At 43.7% G+C, this 19,429-nt stretch overlaps 1 long non-coding RNA gene across 2 annotated transcripts in view; it reads left to right on the forward strand.

Annotated features, from left to right (window-relative positions):
• LOC122811172 overlaps positions 1-19,429 on the forward strand; it is a 1,417,861-nt gene that overhangs the window by 83,893 nt on the left and 1,314,539 nt on the right. For both annotated transcript variants that reach the window (XR_006366220.1, XR_006366219.1), the window contains exon 2: positions 11,162-11,465. This is a non-coding gene — a long non-coding RNA (uncharacterized LOC122811172). The remainder of the gene's footprint in view (positions 1-11,161; positions 11,466-19,429) is intronic.

The raw sequence follows: 19,429 nt of genomic DNA on the forward strand, positions 1-19,429 counted from the left end.
TGGAAGTGGAGGCCCCCCACTACTTAGTTCTGTGTGTCCCCTGGGACTGAAACCTAGTGTTTTTGCTATGTCTGGGTTTGGCTTGAGAAGACCTGCAAGGGGCTGGAAATGACCAATGCCTACTAAATCTAGGAGGGTGAACTTGTAAAAAATATTTAACAATTTGCATAGATTTAGCTTTATCTTCCATTTTTTAAGAACTTCCTCAGCCTTGTTGCCAAACAGGCGGTTCTGATTTAAAGGAGCATCCAACAATTTAGCTTTAACATGATCAGGCAAAGATTGCTCCTTAAGCCAAGCATGCCTTTTGAGCACAGCCCCAGTAACAGCAGCCCTGCAAGAGGCCTCTAATGAATCAAAACCACATTGCAAAGTATGTTTTCCAATTTGTTCAGCAGAATGCATTAAATCCTGTAATTCTTTATTTTCCACACAGTCAGGAATCAACATCATTTTCTGTTTAAGCAGTCCAATAAAATGTTGCTGATACTTTTAACACAAAACTGGCAGTTTAAAGCACTAATGGCCAAGGTTGCAAAAATGTAAACCTTCTTACCCCATCTGTCCAGCGCCCTGGAGTCTCTATCAGAAGGGGTAGAATTTTTAGCTGTAGTATCTGTCAGGTTTTCTGGGAGCAGGAGGCAGGGAGTCAGGGGCCAAACTAGATTCCGAAAAAGCATCATTAACGTCTAGTACAGGAGGAATAGCTAAAGGCCTATGCTGAGGTAGGAGAAGGAAATCCCTAAGCCTCTTTTTTAAATCAGAAAAATCCTGGCTTTCCCAGTGGAAATGTTCCCTTAAAAGTATGTAAGCTTTCCCCAAAAGAAAATGCCTCAGGAGGGGAAGCAGAGGGAATGGAGTCCTCTGCATCAGAATCTTCATAAGTAGATAAGGACAAATCCAGATCATCAGAAACAGAATCCTGATCAGAAGTTTCATAATCAACTTCAGTCCTAGGCCTCTTGGGGGGGGGGGGGGGGTGGCTACCCCTGATTAGAGTTATTAGATCTTCAGCCATTCTTATCATTTGTTTTTTAGGCATAGAGGCCTGAGCAATGTGGCCTGGGCATCGTTTTTTTAGGCATGGATCGAGATTTAGGCCTAAGTAAAGAAGGAGGCGTCCGTTTAATATGCAAGTCCGTTGGCCTGAATACGCCCTCAGAAGCCGGTGCCTGCACAGCGACTCCGGACCCATCCAAGGTAGAGACATCCGCGGGTTCCATAGTTGAAGCATCTCACGGCATACCGGACTCCGAATGTGTCTCAGTAGAGACCTGCGAATCAGAAGTAGCAGGTATCGGGGGCTGCGAAAGCACCTCATTGAGTATCGGCGAACTGGCGACTGGCTTAGGAGAAGCGTCGTCGGCAATTTTGGACCTCGGTGGCCTGTCTCTGTCTTTATCTTTGCGTTTTTTCGGAATCCTGGTAGTTAGATGGCTAATTTCTGGATAATTAAACCGAGAACTGAAATATTTAGAGGCGAACATATACCGACGATGGATAGTGTGCTGATTAAATAAAGCATAAAACTGACAGCAAGGTACGTCGTGGTCAGGGCCTAGGCAAGGAATACAGTATGAATGAAAATGTTTGAGGTATTTGCTTTCCACAAGTAATGCAATTATTAACTTTTACTGACCTCGGTAAGGAGCAAGACAAAGTTTCCCCAATAGGGTACTTAACTTTAGTTGAAGACTTCGGTTCTGAAACTCGAAAACAAAAATTTCAGGAGTCGGCTCCTGCTTCGGGCACCGCTCAGCAAGAAGGACTGATGTAATGGCGTTGGCTGCATGTTTTATACCCCTGACGTCATGCAAGAAGGGACAGCAACCGACGCAGGACCCAATACTTTGTTAATCAGGCCGACTGAGGGCTACTTGCAAGCAGATAACCCAAATGTAATGACTGCAGCAGTGAAACACGAAGAAAGTACAGTTTTGTACCTACCATGAATGTAGATGTTTGAGTGTTCACACTGCTACAGTCATCACACTTGGGTTATCCTGCCGTCAGGCGGTCCCGCAGTCGGCCAGAGTTTCAAAGTCTTGGTCCGGCGTCGGTTGCTGTCACTTCTTCCCTGACGTCAGTGCGCCAGGGGTATATAAGAGGCATCCGACTCCATTTTCTTTAGTTTTTCTTGCCCCAGATGTCAGGTGCCCCCAAGTAGGTAGGCAATACATATTGCTAATTAAACATGTAAAGGAAATAAAAGGAATACCTTTAGTTAAAAGCAAATACACCACAAAAGTTGTACAAGATAGAAAGGCATAGAAAAGTTCAGCTAGGTCAGAGGGGATGGAGGGAGGGTAACCTGGACTGCAGCAGTGTGAACACTCGAACATCTACATTTATGGTAGGTACAAAACTGTACTATGTTCATCGTGTTACACTGCTGCAGTCATCACACTTGGGTTGAATCCCAAAGCTAAGGATGGGCGGTGGAACTAAACCGGGTTTGGAGAAGCTAGTAGGCCCTGCAGAACTGCAGTGGCAAAGCCAGCTCTGGTTTTAGAGTATAGAGGTAAGTGATAGTGCTTGGTGAAGGTGTGCACTGAACTCCAAGTTGCAGCCTCCAAAATATCCTTGGTTGGTACCCGTCTGAGAAAGGCTGTTGATGTAGCTGTAGCCCTGGTGGAATGGGGCCTAATGCTAGCAGGTACAGGTTTCCCATGATGTGTGTAGCAGAAACGGATGCAATGTCCTATCCATTTTGAAATGGTCTGTTTTGAGATAGCTTTTCCTTGTGATCCTGCAGCATAGGATACAAAGAGCTGGTCAGATTTTCTGAAAGCCTTAGTTTTATCCAAGTAGTAGCGTAATTGCCTGTAAATGTCCAAAGAGTGCAGGAGCCTTTCTCCTTTGTTCTGGGGGTTTGGGAAAAAGGTGGGCAAATGAATGGTTTGGTTTAGGGCCACACAGGATACCACCTTTGGCATAAAGGAAGGGTTAGTTCGTAGAATGACTCTGTCTTGATGAAAAATGATGAAAGGCTGCACTGCCATTAGGGCCTGTAGCTCTGAGACTCTTCGTGCTGAAGTTATTGCTAGCAGCAGGGCAGTTTTCCATGATAGAAACTGTAAATCAGCTGTAACAGCTGGTTCAAAGGGCGGCAGTGTAAGCTTTTCCAGGACAAAGTTGAGATCCCAAGTTGGTGCTCTCTGGGGTTGTCTTGTGTTCTTAACCCCTCTGAGGTACTGTCTTAGCAGTGGATGTGAAAATATAGGAGGATCCATGTTGTAGTGAGCTGAAATCGCTGAGGCGTGGATCTTAATAGATGAAAAAGAAAGTCCTTTGTGCAACATCTCAGTTAAATATTGTAAAATCTGAGTGTTGGTGTGGCCAGTCTGGAGCGATGAGTATCATTTGTGGCCTCTCTAATCTGGCTTTCAGCAGTACCTTTGCTAGAAGAGGCAGTGGAGGAAAGGCATGCACTGTTAATGTTTTCCAACTGAATGAGAGGGCGTCCACTTTCCAAGCTAGTGGGTGGTATGTCCTTGTGCAAAATTTCCGAAGTTGGCAGTTTTGGGGGTTGGCAAACAGATCTATGTCTGGGCGCCCCCATTTTTGGGTTATCATTGCAAATACTTGTGGATCTAGTTTCCACTCGTGAGGATCCATGATGTTTCTGCTTAGATCGTCTGCCAATGTGTTTTTCTTTCTGGCAGGAATTGTGCTTATAGTTGAACTTGGTAGGTCAGTGCTGTGTTCCACAAGGTCATTGCTTGCCTGCATAGGGGGTAGGAGTGAGTTCCCCCTTGCTTGTTTATGTACCACATTACCGTGGTGTTGTCTGTCTTTATTAGGAGTTGTCCTGGATGTAGGAGGTCCTTGAAAGCTGTTAGGGCATTTTGTACAGCTAGCATTTCTTTTTGATTGATATGCAGATGCCTTTGATCTGTAGACCATTTGCCCTGAATGCACTGCCCTGCCATGTGTGCTCCCCAGGCATAATCCGATGCATCTGTTGTTATAGTTTGCCTGGCTGTGGGTAAGGTAAAAGGCTAACCCTTGTTGAGGTGACATGCCTGAGCCCACCATAGAAACTCCTGTTGAAGACAGGGAATGAGTGGTATTATTGTTTCCAAGCTGTGGCTGTGTTGAGTCCATACGCTTTTCAGGTACCATTGTAATTTCCTCATATGCAGTTTTGCAAATGGTATTAGTAGTATGCAAGATGCCATGAATCCCAGAGCCTGCAGAATTTTTCTTGCAGGGAGTTGGGTCTTTGTAGCCATCATTTTGAAGTAGTGAGTCAGTTGTTCTTGCTTGCCTGGTGTGAGATAAGCCATCTGGGCCATTGTATTTAAGCTGGCACCCAGGAATATTATGTCTTGTGAGGGCACTAATTTTGATTTCTTTTCGTTTACTGTGTACCCTAGGCAACTTAATAGGTGTTTGACAAACGTGAGATGCTTTAAAAGAATGTCCTTGCTTTCTGCTTGAATAAGGCAGTTGTCCAGGTATGGATATATTTGAATTCCTCTTTGTCTGCAGTATGCAATTACTGGTGCCAGGCATTTTGTGAAGACCCTGAGCGCAGTAGATAAGCCAAAGGGCAGTGCAGAGAATTGATAATGAGTTGAACCTGCAATAAATCGGAGGTATCTTCTGCAATTTTGTCTGATAGGGACATGCAGGTATGCCTCCTTGAGATCCAACGTTACTAGCTATGCCTTCTTGCCCAGCATGGGAAGAAATTGCTGTAGTGTTAGCATCTTGAATTTGGGTACTTGCAGATAAGTGTTTAGAATTGAGAGGTCCAGAATGGGTCTCCAGGCTTTGTCCTTTCTGGGGACTAGAAAGAGTCTTGAGTAAAATCCTTGCCCTTGCTCCTGTGTAGGTACCTGTTGAATGGCTCTCGTGTCCATGAGAGCTGTAATTTGTTTTTGAGCCTCTGCCCATTGATTTGGTGGCAGGTTTGGCATTCCTTTTATCCTTGGTAAAGTGTTAAAGTGGAATCTTTATCCCTGTGAGACAATATTTAGGACCCATTTGTCTTTTGTGATGATGTGCCAGTTGTCTGCAAAAAGTGCTAATTTTCCTCCCAAGGGAGCTGCCAAGAGAGATTTGCTTGGCAGTCTGAGGGTTAAGTCATTGTGTTTCTCTTCTGATAGCTTGGGACCTGTCTTCTCCTCCTTTCTGGGTTGTGGTACCCCATTGTCGAGGCTTGTAAGGGCCTTGTGACTGACCTCTGCCCCTTGGGCATCTGTATTTGCCCCTCTGTGGTCTGTCAGAAGCTGGAAAGGACCAGTTTTTTGTTGGCCAGTTTCTGCTGAAATGAGGGGGTTGAACCTGTAAAAAATCCTTGACCGTCTGCATAGATTTTGCCTTAACCTCCATTTTCTTTAAAACCTCTTCTGCTTTTACATCAAATAAAACATCCTGCTGTAGAGGTGCATCCAATAACTTTGCTTTAACATGATCAGGTAGGGTTTGTTATTTTAACCAAGCATGCCTACGTATGACAGACCCAGTGACTGCTGCTCTACAGGAAGCCTCCAATGAATCAAATCCACATTGCAAAGTATGTTTTCCTCTTGTTCAGCTGCATGCAACAAATCTTGCATTTCCTTGAAATCAGGCTACTCTGAATGTGTGATCATTTTTTGTTTTAATTGAGACATCAGGTATTGCTGATATTTCAGCATGTGAAACTGGCAATTTCATAGCTAGAGTAGCTGAGGTATATACTTTCTTTCCCCATCTGTCTAGTGCTCTGGAATCCCTTTCAGAGGGTACAGGATTTTTAGCAATAGAGGCCTTAACCCCTTTGGGACCCTGGGAAATGGTTTCTGGGTCAGCAACAGGGCTTTTATATAGGAATTTGTGTGAGTCAGGGACTCTGTAGTATCCGTCTGGTTTGGCTGGTGCAGGAGGTAGAGAGTCTGGGTTAAGGCTAGATTCTAAATAAACATCATCCACAATGTCTAACAAGGGTGGAATAGCAAGTGGTCTGTGCTGGGGTAGTAAAAGGAACTCTCGGAGCCTTTTCTTAGAATCAGAGTAATCCTGGCCCTCCCAGTGGAAATGTTCCATCATGGTATGTAAAGTTTCCCCAAAAGAGTAGTCTTCTGGGGGGAGATGCTGAGAGAATAGACTCTAAAGCATCAGAATCTTCATAAGGGGGAAAAGAGTATTCCTGTTCCTCTGAAGAATCTGAGGAAACTGAGACCTGATCAGTGGAAGCGTAATCTTCCTCCTGTCTTGGCCTTTTATCAGGAGGGGGGTGGCAACCCCTGATTAGGGTAGTTAAATCTTCAGCCATCTTAAGCATCTGTTTCTTAGGCATGGGGCCCTGTACTGGAGATTGCTGTACAGTCTTTTTTGCTTTTAAAGGAGTTTTCAGCTTTGCATAGGATTTAATGGTGAGTGTAGTCGGTCTGAAGACACGTTCTGCAACTGAAGGCTTTTCAACTGCACCGGAATCTCCTTCAGCCCTGGAGTCGGAAGGTGCTAAAGATGAAGGCTGTGGTTGCCTAGTAATCTCTGCTTGGGAATCGGAAGCCGTTTGAGGTTCTAAATCAGTGGGCGTCAGGGGCTGCATAGGTGCCTCACTGAAAACCGGAGAACCGCTATGGGCCCAGCAGAGGCCTCGGAATCTGGTTTGGGTCTCTGCTGCCTGTCCTTATCCTTGCGTTTTTTATACATTCCAGTCATCGGTTGCTCCGACGGCATGGTATAATTAAATTTCCTACCAAAGTAATGTTGGGCGAAATCAAACCGATGTTTTATAGTTTGTTTATTAAACCTAGCGCAAAACCAACAACCTGTGACGTCGTGGTCTGGGCCTAGGCAAGAAATACAATAAGAATGAAAGTCCTTATGAGGTATTTGCTTCCCACAAGAAATGCAAGTGTTAACTTTTTCTGACATCGGACTGAGGCAAGAAAAGGTTCCCCAACGGGGTACTTATCTTTATTGAAGACTTCGGTCTGAAATTTGATTTGAAAATCTCAGGAGTCGGCCGACCGGCACTTGCGAACTGCTTCTGCTTCAGGCACCGCGCAGCAAGATAGGCGAAAGAAAATGGCGTCGGATGCCTCTTATATGCCCCTGGCGCACTGACGTCAGGGAAGAAGCGACAGCAACTGACGCCGGACCAAGACTTTGGAACTCTGGCCGACTGTGGGACCGCCTGACGGCAGGATAACCCAAGTGTGATGACTGCAGCAGTGTAACACGATGAACATCACCCTGTGGCTTCTTGGGATTTAAATTTTGTGTTGTCCAAACTAACTTCTTCCCTGTTTGAACCTTCACACTCATCTTCATTGAAATTTTTGTCTTGGAAGACTTTGTTTTTGGTAGCTATTACATCAGCTAGATGGGTATCAGAGCTGCAAGCCTTGTCTGTTAAGCCACCTATTTGATCTTTCACAAGGACAGGGTGTCGCTGCGTACTAATCCCTCCTTTGTACCCAAAGTTTGTTCCCCTGCTACCTTAAATCAATCCATAGAACTCCCGGTTTTCTTCCCTAATCACAGTAATGCAGATGAATACCGTTTTCATCAGCTGGACGTTCATAGACAACTACGTTTTTATTTACAGCGGACCAAGGAATTTAGGAAATAAGATCAACTATTCATTCCTTTTCTGACTCCAGATTGGGCGTACCAGTTTATAAAGTGACACTATCTAACTGGTTTTCCAGTTGCATAGCTTTTATCTACAGTTCGGAGGGCAGACTTTTACCCTGCAGGATCAAGGCTCATTCTACCAGGTCGCTGTCTACCTCTGCAGCCTTTCAAGCCAGGGTCCCACTTGATAATATTTGTGCAGCAGCTACGTGGGCTAACCCTCACACTTTTATTACACATTACAAATTGGATTTAGCTTCCAGGGGAAGAGCATCCTTTGGCTCCACGGTGCTTAGGAGTATTTTCCAGTGAGCCACCCAAGAATAAGGCGCTAGGGATGCTGTCCCATATGTAAAAATGAAGGTGAGATTTGACTACACAACATAAATTATGTAATCACCATAACGTTCCATGTTGGTAGTCCATCTCACCCTTCATTTTTACAAACCCGCCCTCCTGCCCCCATCCTAGAAGATCTGGAGATAACAATAATAATAATAATTTGGTTATTTTTGGTTGGAGACCCTTTAGTATTGGTTTGTCTGTTATGTTTTTTTTCTTCTAGTGAGCAGTAAACAAGATCTCGGGTTTGTACTGGTGCACTATGTGATACCTGCTTAGCCATGAGCTGACCAGAAGTCTTTGAGCTTGTAAATCGGCCGAGTCGGAGCCGTGGATCGGCTCCGAACCCATATGAAAAAATGAAGGGTGAGATGGACTACCAACATGGAAGTACATAACTTCTTTTTCTATCAACCTTCGAAGTTTGTAAGAGCAATATTTAAAAATTGTCCCTATTTATGGGCTTTTGTCCCACTTTTATTTATGGATTTGTCCAGATTTCTTGCTCTGAGGTTGAGAGGTATGTATGAGGTGGATGTTATCTTGGGTGAATTAATGGTTGCGTATACTGTGACATGTTCGATAGTACAACTAGGATGATGGTGATGGACTGTGTGGTACTGGGAGAGTGTAAGGTGGATGTTATCCTGGAAGAATTAAGGGTTGAGTATGCTGCGACGTGTTAGTACACCTAGGATGATGCTGATGGGCTGTGTGGTATTGGGAGAGTGTAAGGTGGATGTTATCATGGGTGAATTAAAGGTTGAGCATGCTGCGACAACTAGGATGATGGTGTGTAAGTGTTAAGGTAAAGATGTTAAGTGGGTGAGTAGCAGGGGAACTGAGAGTCAGCATGGAGATTGGCTGGAATACTGTTGGGAGACCACATATCTTGAGTAACAAATACCCTTGAAAATCTGAAACCGTCAAGGAATGACTATTGGAGTAGTTCATCGGCCTTGTTAGGGTTGTGATTAGCTATATAATTGACCAGACTCTGAACTTTTTAAACTTAACAGAAGGGGAACAACAGGCCTTCTGAACCTACAGCTCCAATCAAAGACCCAGGATGTGTCTTATGGGTTCTGCTAGCTCGTTTACATGGGTGACAGACAATTGCTCATTACTTGATAGAGTGAATCACAGTAATTCAGGCTTTATTGCTTGAGGTAGTTATTGCTCATTCCATTAGAAGTGGTATTTTTTTCCTACATGTTAATGTGGTTTTGGTAGCCAAATAGAGAGTTTAACTTAGCACTGTTTCTCAGAGGTGCGGTAACATCCAGTGAAATTAATAAAGTAAGGAGTTGGGTAAGTGAAGCCTCGTAAGGGGATTCAAGGGGTATTGCCCCATTGCAAGAAATGATTTTGTGGATTGTTATTGTGCTACCTGTTTTTGTGCGTCTTGTGTTGCACTGAAGTGCATTTCATTGCCTTGTTCAGTGTAATGTTTCCTTTAACTGTGTGTGTCCTTTATCAAACATTTGAGGAAAGAAGTTTTTTTCTCCTTTGCTCCACTATTCCGTAGTGTTGTGAGATTTTTATTTATGGATGGGGGAGTGAAGAGGGCGTAGTTTTTCAGTGTTTCTCATTTTCTATGGTTAAGCCTTGACTTTTGTGCAAAACAGAACTCTATTTTGTATTGATTGAGGTTTTACTTTTATTACTAATAGCAAAATCAACTAGTGAAGGAAGTTTGTGTGAATCCCATTATGCTGTGATTTCAACATTAGTATTTTTTTTCAAATGTGGACGTGCAGCAGTCATCTCTGCTTACAAAAATATTTTCGTATTTATTTTGATAAATGGATAAATTCATTTAAGGTTTTTTTTTTAAACTTGGTTTCAGCAGAAGTGTTTTTCCACAGGATTTATAACTGATCATAAATTAACAGGCTCAAGTTGTGTTTTGATAGTACATGTATTACAGCCATCTTTTGTGAGAAATATAAGCTAGGGAATTGTGATTTGAAAAGTCCAGCTTTAAAGACTCTTAATCCTGTTCATTTCTCCCAGTTTGCGCAAGGCTATATGGTTAATACCGCTACGGCTCACTTGCAGGTTTACATCATCTCTTTGGTGAAGGGTTACAAGTGCATGCCATCTGCTTAAGTACTAAAGCAAAACTTGGTTGTCAGGCGAGATCATGCAGAGGTTTACCCTTGACTTCCCGTAGAGCACCTCCTGCATGTTATAAGATGTTCTACCCAACAATACTCGCTGGTCTGTGTAGAAATCACCTTTCCTGGGAAGTCCACTTTCTTTGTATCATAAAGGAGCCCAAGTAGTTTCCTTATACTGCCTACAAAGTATCCATAATCATAATCTGTGATGGATTTTGAGGAAGGAAAAAAGGCCCACACAGAGCTTAGTAAGGATCAGCTATCTTGTTAACATCCAGCAACAGGGGAGTGACAACAAATGATCATGAGTGCATGATGATTCTGCATCCAGTGACACTGCACAGAAGACTGTATCAGCTGTATTTTCAGGTGTGAAAGGCACCATGACAGCTGTGACCACCATTAAATTCAGCAGGTGCATGGTAGTCTGAGCTTGTTCTCTCTTCTTCACTTTTACAACAGCACCTTTACCCTTCTGGTCAGGATTTTCAGCTCCTGGTTCCCCCCGTTTGGATAGGAATTACTGTCACTATAGAGTGCCAGCCATACCATGATGAAGACAGTTTTTGGGTTGGGTTCTTGGGTTCAAGAAGAACTATGTCAAGTTTATGGAGTCTTCCAGAGCCTCAGCTGTGGAAGCACCCAAAGTAAATTAGCTAAAAGGAATTTTTGTATTGGGGCCAACAGGAGTCAACCATCCTTGTAATGTGATAGCTGGAAGTCAGTCTTCTACAAGTCATCTGCCACCATAGGCATCACTTTGGATACAGCTCAGATGGCTTAGTGGTAAACACCCTGGATGCAGAAGGTGGTTCTTGTTGATATTTTGAAGACTATAATTGCAATCTTTAGAATGTCTGAAATAAATGTGAACTGGGGAATAGAAGTCTGAAATTGCTGTATCGTATACCCCTAAATCCAAGCCAGACTGATCTCGGGATTCATATATATATATATATGTATATATATATATATATATATATATATATATATATATATGTATAAGAGCTGGGGTATGTGCCGGGGAGTGCAAAGAAGGTTGAAGCCTTCCTGCAAAAATTGTTTTAAAGCTGCAACACTTTCTTTGTTCATTTGTGTTTTATTTCTTGACTTGTTAGGACATGAAAAACGAGATCTCACGGTATGGAGTTGCAGAGGACAGGCCAGATGGTAAACACATTGCAGAGAAAATATGCACACCTACATTGAAATGAACGAACCTCCTCTGCAGAACCCAGACAGTAACTTGATCTACCAAAGGCATTAACCATGTTGAGCAGCATCAACCTCTCTTTCCCTGTGGTGGCGGCAGCAGCTACATGATTCCCTGGAAAATCTCTTTTTGGAATATGACATACTGGAGATGCTCAGTGCAGTTGTTGATGAAATGTTGGATGGGATGAACAATATTCATCCCAAAAAGTAAGTAAAACAGAAAAATACATGGATGTCTTCAACTGAATAAATAGTCTCTTTGAATAACTAGAATATAAGCCACTCTGAAAAGATGTGTGGGTGTGGCTTAATTTCTGAGTAGAGGTCTTTCTGGACAGCCCTCCCATACTGAGAATAGTTCAGTCAGGAATGCAGTTGCTGGACTGGCGGCACAGCAAGGGGTATGTGACAGGAGTGCCTGATGTTTTGGGTTCTTTTGTTATTCTCTGGCCAGGGATTTCAAAGGGGCTGTCCATCACAGTAAGAGCTGATTTCGTCTGCCCTGACACAAAGCCATGGCATGGGAAGCCTACCAGCTGTGTGACTTAGAGGGATAAAGTCCTGACTGCTGTCAGTCACCCAGATATAAGAGGTGTAGCACGAAGTATTATGAGACAATGCCTTCTCACCTCTGTAAGGGACCGCACGAGTAGGGTGCACACTCCATGTAAGATTCCTCAGTGCAGACCACAGACCAAATGGAGGTATTTGCTTACAAAGGAGAGGGCCTTCTGAGGGGATTATATTATGTGCCCTTACTAAGGGGTATAGTATATTGAACCTTTCAGTGTCAAAGGATATGTAGAGTGGGGATGGTAGGTTAATAACACAATAAAACCCTGATGGCTGCCTAAATGATGGATGTATCACGATCAGCTCACATACAGTAAAGAAACAAATGGATGTAGTCATGGCAGTTGGCCTGAAGGTCAGCAGACATTGAGGGCAAAAGTCATTGGGTGGCCTAGCTAAAGTGGACTTTCTCCAGAATAGGGCATCAAGGATAGCCTGTGTGGATCATTCATAGAAAAGGACAGCCTCAACCATATCATTTTCCACCATCACATATCAGGACCTTCTGGCCTATCCAGAACATCAGTACAGAAAAAAATTATAGGGGCCAGAGGAAGCAAGGTGTAGAAATGATGTTAAGGGTCTTAAGCAGCTCTTCCATTACTCTAAAACCCATAAGGACTAGAAGCTTTTTCATTAATTCTTCCAGTAGGCATGACTGGAACCTGGAGAGATTAAACAAATAGCTGACTGGTCTGAGTCCCAGTAAGGCAGTGGAAAGCTCTGTTGCCACGCATGGCCAAAGCTTTACATTTCTTATCAGGTGAAAAAGGGTACAATGGTGCTTTAGTCACTGAGGTTGTAAACTACACAGCCCATGTAGAGTTGACCTTAAGATTCTTACACAGGATCGGTTTCACATCATGTTCTCTAAACACTAAATCTTGTAGGCCTCACAACTTCTTCATCTAGCTGGTTCACCAACTGCCTAAACATTTGCACCCTGTCTGTAAGTGGAATGACTCCCACTCCTACAGGAGTCCCCCAAGGCTCCAAATCCAGGCCAGTACTTTTCAATATCTTCATTAATGACAAAGACAAGGAATCAAAACTCACCACCATAATACAATACGGTGACAACTCAACTTCATTTTGTCCAGCCCCAAATCTCCCCCCCCCTAGAAATCCTCACACAGGAAGCTTTCACCTCTGTAGAAAACTGGCTGGCTAAATTAATCTTGATTACTCTTAAACCCCAACAAAACCAAAGTAATCCTATTCCTTTGTAAAGCATAAATCAAAACAACACTGACACCAACAAAAAATTACTAGGAATTATCACTGATGACCATTTAAAATTCGATCTGCACATTGTCAGTGCAATCACTGCAAACTAGGCTGTCTTTACAGAGCAAAGCACCCAAGTGATCATAGTAAAAAAAAAAAAAAAACAACTGCCACCTCCCTTTTTTTTCCTATGCTCCTGTGAATCATCTGGTGCTGGCATCAGCCCTTATTACCTAGGGTGCATTTCGACATACCCAAAGAAAGATCCAACCATACATCAAACTGTACAACTTCAAAAGCCTGTCCTACAAGCCTTGGAGTGTTAGTCCAGAGTAGGCCTAACTCTACTCGGGATGTCAGAGCCTGATGAACTCAGTGGAGTTACAGGTAGAAGAATCCTACAACTTGATTGCAGTGACTGACACAAGGAAAGCCAAAAGACCACTCCCTGGGTGCAGGCTGGTTATGTATGAGCAAGCATTCTGCCTTCTTGATCTGCAAATAGGCACCGGGTGTTTACTGTTCATGGGGAATGCTGGGGGTGCCTCTTTTACTGTCTAAGAAAGAGTAGATTAGAAGTGAACTTAATCCCTTTCTATATAAGATGAAGTTGTGAGTGTCCAAATCCTACAAAGCCTCTTCAGAGGTGGACTTAACTCGAGAAATGTGTGACCACTGTACCCTTAGTAGCTTTCACTTCTCCGGTACCAACCTGGGATCAGATGAGTAAGCTTCTTGATGATCCATGTGGTGAACAACCTCAGCTACCACCATCTTAAGTTTTCAGGCGGACATGTTGAAATGTTAATATTTATAGCAGTGTCTTCAATCATGATTTTCTTTTAAGCAATAAAGGCTGTGCTGCTGTGGGCTCATCATCTGGTGGCTAAATGAACACTTAGATAAGTTATTTCTTAGCTATAGGGAATGGTTGGCTTAATACTTAAGGTCTTTGCTACCAAAGCACAAGGTCTCTGATTTGATCGTGACTTCTGACCAAGGCCTTTATAGAGCTTGCATGTTCTCCCTGTTCCTCTGTGCAGTTCCACCCACCACTCACAAACATGCTGGGTGTTTCCATCTTAAACCCCCAAAAAAAGTTGAATGCAGTTGCTGGCTGTAGCACAGACTGTAGGAGGTGCCTATCAAGGAAAAGAGTTGTATAGAACAACTGCTATATGCAAATTGTGATGCTCAGTATCTATAAGGTAGTAGAACACTGATCACAGAATGATGCCACATGAGAGCTTGCCACCCAACTGTGTAAAATTGTCCCTAGGTGATTTGGTCACATTGACTGACTAATGTTACCAAAACATTTGCCAGTGGAAAGTGAGAATGAGGACTCTGACCTACACCTGGGAGCCATACTGATGGTGGGAGGGAGTCTGTGTGCTTCTGTTGGTCAGTGTGTGCCTGCCATAAAGCCCAGCAGCCCTGGTTCATTAAGCTTCTGGCTGGCCAGTGTCCAGTTGCCCAGACTGGGGTAGCTAGGAGAGCTCTGTTGGACAAAAGTTGTACATAAAACCAATCAACATGCTTAACAGGAACCAAGTATTGCTACACTGAATATAAGTTCAGTGACAGTATGCAGCTTGGAAGTGGATGACATGATGGTAAACGTCCTGTATATTTAGAAGACAAAGTGGAAGGGCAATGCAGCAGGGCCAATTGGCTTGGGATCCAGTCTCTACTTCTCAAGGGAGGGGCAGACTACAAATGGTGTGGGAATTGTGCTAAATGAGAGCCTTTCGAAGGCAGAGTAATGATAGAATTAGTGAAGGACTCATGGCAGTCAGACTGTAGTGTAAAGACAGGGCAGTCTTCATAATCTTGGCTTATTCCCTACATCAGGGTTATGATGATGAGGAAAACATGACATTTGGGCAGCAGTTGCAGGATCTGCTGTAGAAAGCAGGATAACATGATTTGATGTTAGTAATGGGAGTAACTGACTGGGTTCACATAACTGGGGTAAAAGGAATAAGAGGAGACCATTTTAGACTCATGTCTGGAAAATGGCTTAAGGATGATCAACACATGGTCCACCAAGAGACGTAGTCGCACGATCACATACAAGAGTGGCCAGCATATAATTTAGGTAGACTTCCTCCTAAGAAAGGAAACGGCATTGAGGTAGAATCAGATATTGCAAAGTCGTTCCCATTGAAACAGTCAGTCCATAGTATAAACCACTGGTGGCTGCAAGCAGTGGTTAGAGAAGGCTCTAAGGTCAACAGAGACTAGGCTGAAGACCTGGAAGTTGACTGGAGTGAAAACTCGCAAAGTAAATAATCAGGGTTCCAGCACCTCAGAAAGAACAGGAAATAAGTGGAGATGAAGAACAGCAGTTTCTCAGAATAACTTGAGTGAAGACTATAGGCAGAGCCAGATATCTAAGTAAGATACATAAGGAAAAGTACAGTTTTGTACCTACCATAAATGTAGATGTCCGATAGGTATGCATCTGCAGTCATCACATATGGGTTGTCCTGCCTCAGGCAGCCCTTCGGTCGGCCGGATTCCAAAGTCTGGGTCTGGCGTCGGCTGATGTCGCACTTTCCCCAATGTCAGAGCGCCTGGGGTATAAAAGCATCAGCCGACGCCATCTTCCTCAGTTTTTCTTGCCCCAGATGCCAGGTGCCCTCTAAGGAAGGCTAAATTTGGAGAGATGCATTTAAAAATCCAAACATGCACAATAATATAAAAACAAATACACCATAATAGATCACCCCAGCTAGCTATTAGAGGGGTAAGTACCCAAGAAATACCACAGAGGGGAAGGAGGGAGGGTAAACCTGACTGCAGATGCATACCTATCGGACATCTACATTTATGGTAGGTACAAAACTGTACTATGTCCTTCAAGGATGCATCTGCAGTCATCACATATGGGTAGAATACCATAGCCAATCTGGGGTGGAGGAACTATGTAAAGGATGGTGTAGCTAAAATGCCCTGCAGGACTGCCGTAGCAAAGCCTGCTCTGGATCTGGAATATAAAGGTAAATTGTAATGCTTGGCAAATGTATGCACGGAGCTCCATGTAGCAGCTTCTAAAATGTCCTTGGTAGCCACCCCTCTTAAGAAGGCTGTGGAGGTGGCTGTGGCTCTCATGGAATGAGGTCTAATGTTAGCTGGCACAGTTTTTCCATGAAAGGAGTAACAAAAACGAATGCAATTCCCTATCCATTTTGAAATTGTCTGTTTGGAAATTGCTTTTCCTTGTTTACCAGCAGCATATGCTACCAACAGCTGGTCAGTTTTTCTGTAACCTTTAGTTCTGTCCAAGTAGTAGCGCAACTGTCTGTGTATGTCCAGAGTGTGCAGAAGTTTTTCCCCTTTGTTTTGTGGATTTGGAAAGAAGGTAGGCAAGTGAATAGCTTGATTTAATGAAACCCTGGATACCACCTTTGGCATAAATGTAGGATTGGTTCTTAGTGAAACTCTGTCCTGATGAAAAATAAGAAATGGTTGTACTGCCATAAGGGCCTGTAACTCAGATACTCTTCTTGCTGAGGTTATGGCCAGAAGGAAAGCAGTCTTCCAAGACAGGAACTGTAGTTCTGCAGATGCTGCTAGTTCAAAGGGAGGCAGTGTTAGTTTTTCCAACACGAAGTTAAGGTCCCAAGTAGGTAGAGGTGGTTTCCTTGGAGGACTGATGTTTTTGATTCCTCTTAGAAACTGTCTTAGGAGAGGATGAGAGAAGACAGGCGGATCAGTATTGTACTCTGCTGAAATTGCTGAAGCATGAATTTTAATGGAAGAGTAAGACAGACCATTGTGGAACATTTCTGCCAAGTATTCCAGGATATGTGCCATGTTCATCACTGTCGCATCTAGGCCCTTTGTGGTGTTCCAAATGTGAAATCTTTTCCATTTTGCTGAATATGCCTTTCTTGTGGAAGGCCGGTGAGCTTCCATAATAATATCTTTCACTCTCTGGGATAGCTTGTCCTGAGGAGGAGTCAAGGTATTTTCCAGGCTGTTAGTTGCAAGGTTTTCAGGTTGGAATGCAGAGTTTTGTAATTGTGCTGTGTCAGTAGAAGTGGCCATAGAGGAAGAGGCCATGGTTTCGTACATGACATGCTCTTTAACAGTGGGTACCAGTGCTGTCTTGGCCAGTCCGGAGCTATCAGAATCACTTTTGGCTGCTCTGTCCTGATCTTCAGTAAAACCTTGGTCATTAATGGGAGAGGTGGAAATGCATACACTGTTAGAGTTCTCCAGCTGAAAGAGAGGGCGTCCACTTTCCATGCTTGTGGGTGGTATGTCCTTGAGCAGAATTTCTTCAGTTGATGATTGTGGGGAGAGGCAAAAAGATCTAAGTCCGGCCTCCCTCATGATTGTGTTATCTGTAGAAAGATGTCTGGGTGCAGCATCCATTCGCGTGCATCCATGATATTTCTGCTTAAGCTGTCCGCCAGTATATTGACTTTCCCTGGCACAAACTGGGATTGTAGCTGTATATTGAGTTTCAAGGAAAGTTCCCATAGATTCATTGCCAGCCTGCAAAGAGGATAGGAATGGGTGCCTCCTTGCTTGTTTATGTACCACATAACCGTGGTGTTGTCTGTCCTTATTAGCAGATGGCCATGATGCAGAAAGGGTTTGAAGGCTTCGACTGCATGTATCACTGCCAGCATTTCCTTTTGGTTTATGTGCATGTGTAGCTCTTTTTGTGACCATAGACCTTGAATGCATCTGCCCTCCATGTGCGCTCCCCATCCGTGGTCTGAAGCGTCTGTTGTAATGGTTTGGCTGGCTATTGGTTTGCTGAAAGGCAGACCCCTGTTTGACTGGCTTGCTTGAGCCCACCACAGAAATTCCTTTTGAAGGCATGGAATGAGTGGTATCAAAGTTTCCAGGCTGTGACTGTGCTGAATCCATAAACTCCTTAGGTACCATTGTAGTTTCTTCATATGTAGTCTTGCTTGTGGAATCAGAAAGATGCAAGAAGCCATGTAACCCAGGGCCTGCAGGATTTTCCTTGCAGTCAGCTGGGTTTGTCTTGTCAAATTTTTGAAGTAATCTGGTAGTTGACTTTGTTTTTCTTCTGTGAGGAAGGCCATTTGGGTGGTTGTATCTAGATCTGCACCCAGAAAGGTTATTCTTTGGGATGGAACAAGTCTTGATTTGTGAAAGTTGACTGTATATCCCAAGGCCTGAAGTAGGTGGATGGCATAATTCAAGTGTTTTACCAAAGTTTGTTGGCTGTCCGCTTGTATAAGGCAGTCGTCCAGATATGGGTATATTTGAATCCCCTGAAGTCTGCAGTGTGCAATTACTGATGCCAGGCATTTCGTGAATACTCTGGGCGCAGTAGATAAGCCAAAGGGCAATGCTGAGAATTGATAATGCTCTGACCCTGCAAGAAATCTGAGGTGTCTTCTGCAACTTTGTCTGATAGGGACATGCAGGTATGCCTCCTTGAGGTCTAGAGTTACCAGCCAAGATCCTTGCCCAGCATGGGAAGGAGCTGCTGTAGAGTCAGCATTTTGAACTTTGGCACAGTGAGATAAGTATTCAGTGCGGACAAGTCGAGAATAGGTCTCCATTGTTTTTCTTTTCTTGGAACAAGGAATAGTCTGGAATAAAATCCTTGGCCTTGTTCTGAGAGAGGAACCTTTTCTATAGCTTTCATTTGCATTAAGCTGGAAATTTGTTTCAAAGCCTCTGCCCTTTGATTCGGTGGCAGGTCTGGCATGCCCTTTCTTTTTGGTAATGTGTGGAAATGAAACCTGTATCCTTTGTCTATTATTTGTAGTGTCCATTTGTCCCTTGTAATACTGTGCCAATTTTCTGAAAATAAAGAAAGCTTTCCGCCCAAAGGTGCTTCCAATTGAGCCCTGGTTGGCGGTGTCAAAGTAAAGTCATTGAGCCTGTCCTTGTGCAGCAGTTGAAGGTCCTGCATTACCTCTCTGGTTGGGAGGCTGCCATTGACGTCCTCTGTAGGAGCCTCTAGCTTCCCCTCTACCTCTGGCATGCCTGTTCTTGCCTCTTTGAAACCTCTCTGAGTCTGGAAAGGACCAATTCTTGGAAGGCCAATTCCTGCTGAATCTTGGTGGTTGTACTTGGAGAAAATCTTTGACTGTTTGTACAGATTTTGCCTTTTCTTCAAATTTCTTTAGGACCTCCTGAGCCGTGGAGCCAAATAACTTTTGCTTTTCCAGTGGAGCATCCAGCAGCTTTGCTTTAACATGGTCTGGCAGAGATTGTTCCTTCAGCCAAGCATGCCTACGTATGACTGCGCCAGTCATAGCTGACCTACATGAAGCTTCCAATGCATCATAACCACATTGCAAGAAATGGTTGCTAACCTGTTGTGAGTTATGTACCAGATCCTGAAGTGACTTGCGGTCTTGGGGGTC

This window comes from Protopterus annectens, chromosome 9.part0, assembly GCF_019279795.1.
Source record: "Protopterus annectens isolate FY-2018-M chromosome 9.part0, PAN1.0, whole genome shotgun sequence".
NCBI classification, from domain to species: domain Eukaryota; kingdom Metazoa; phylum Chordata; order Ceratodontiformes; family Protopteridae; genus Protopterus; species Protopterus annectens.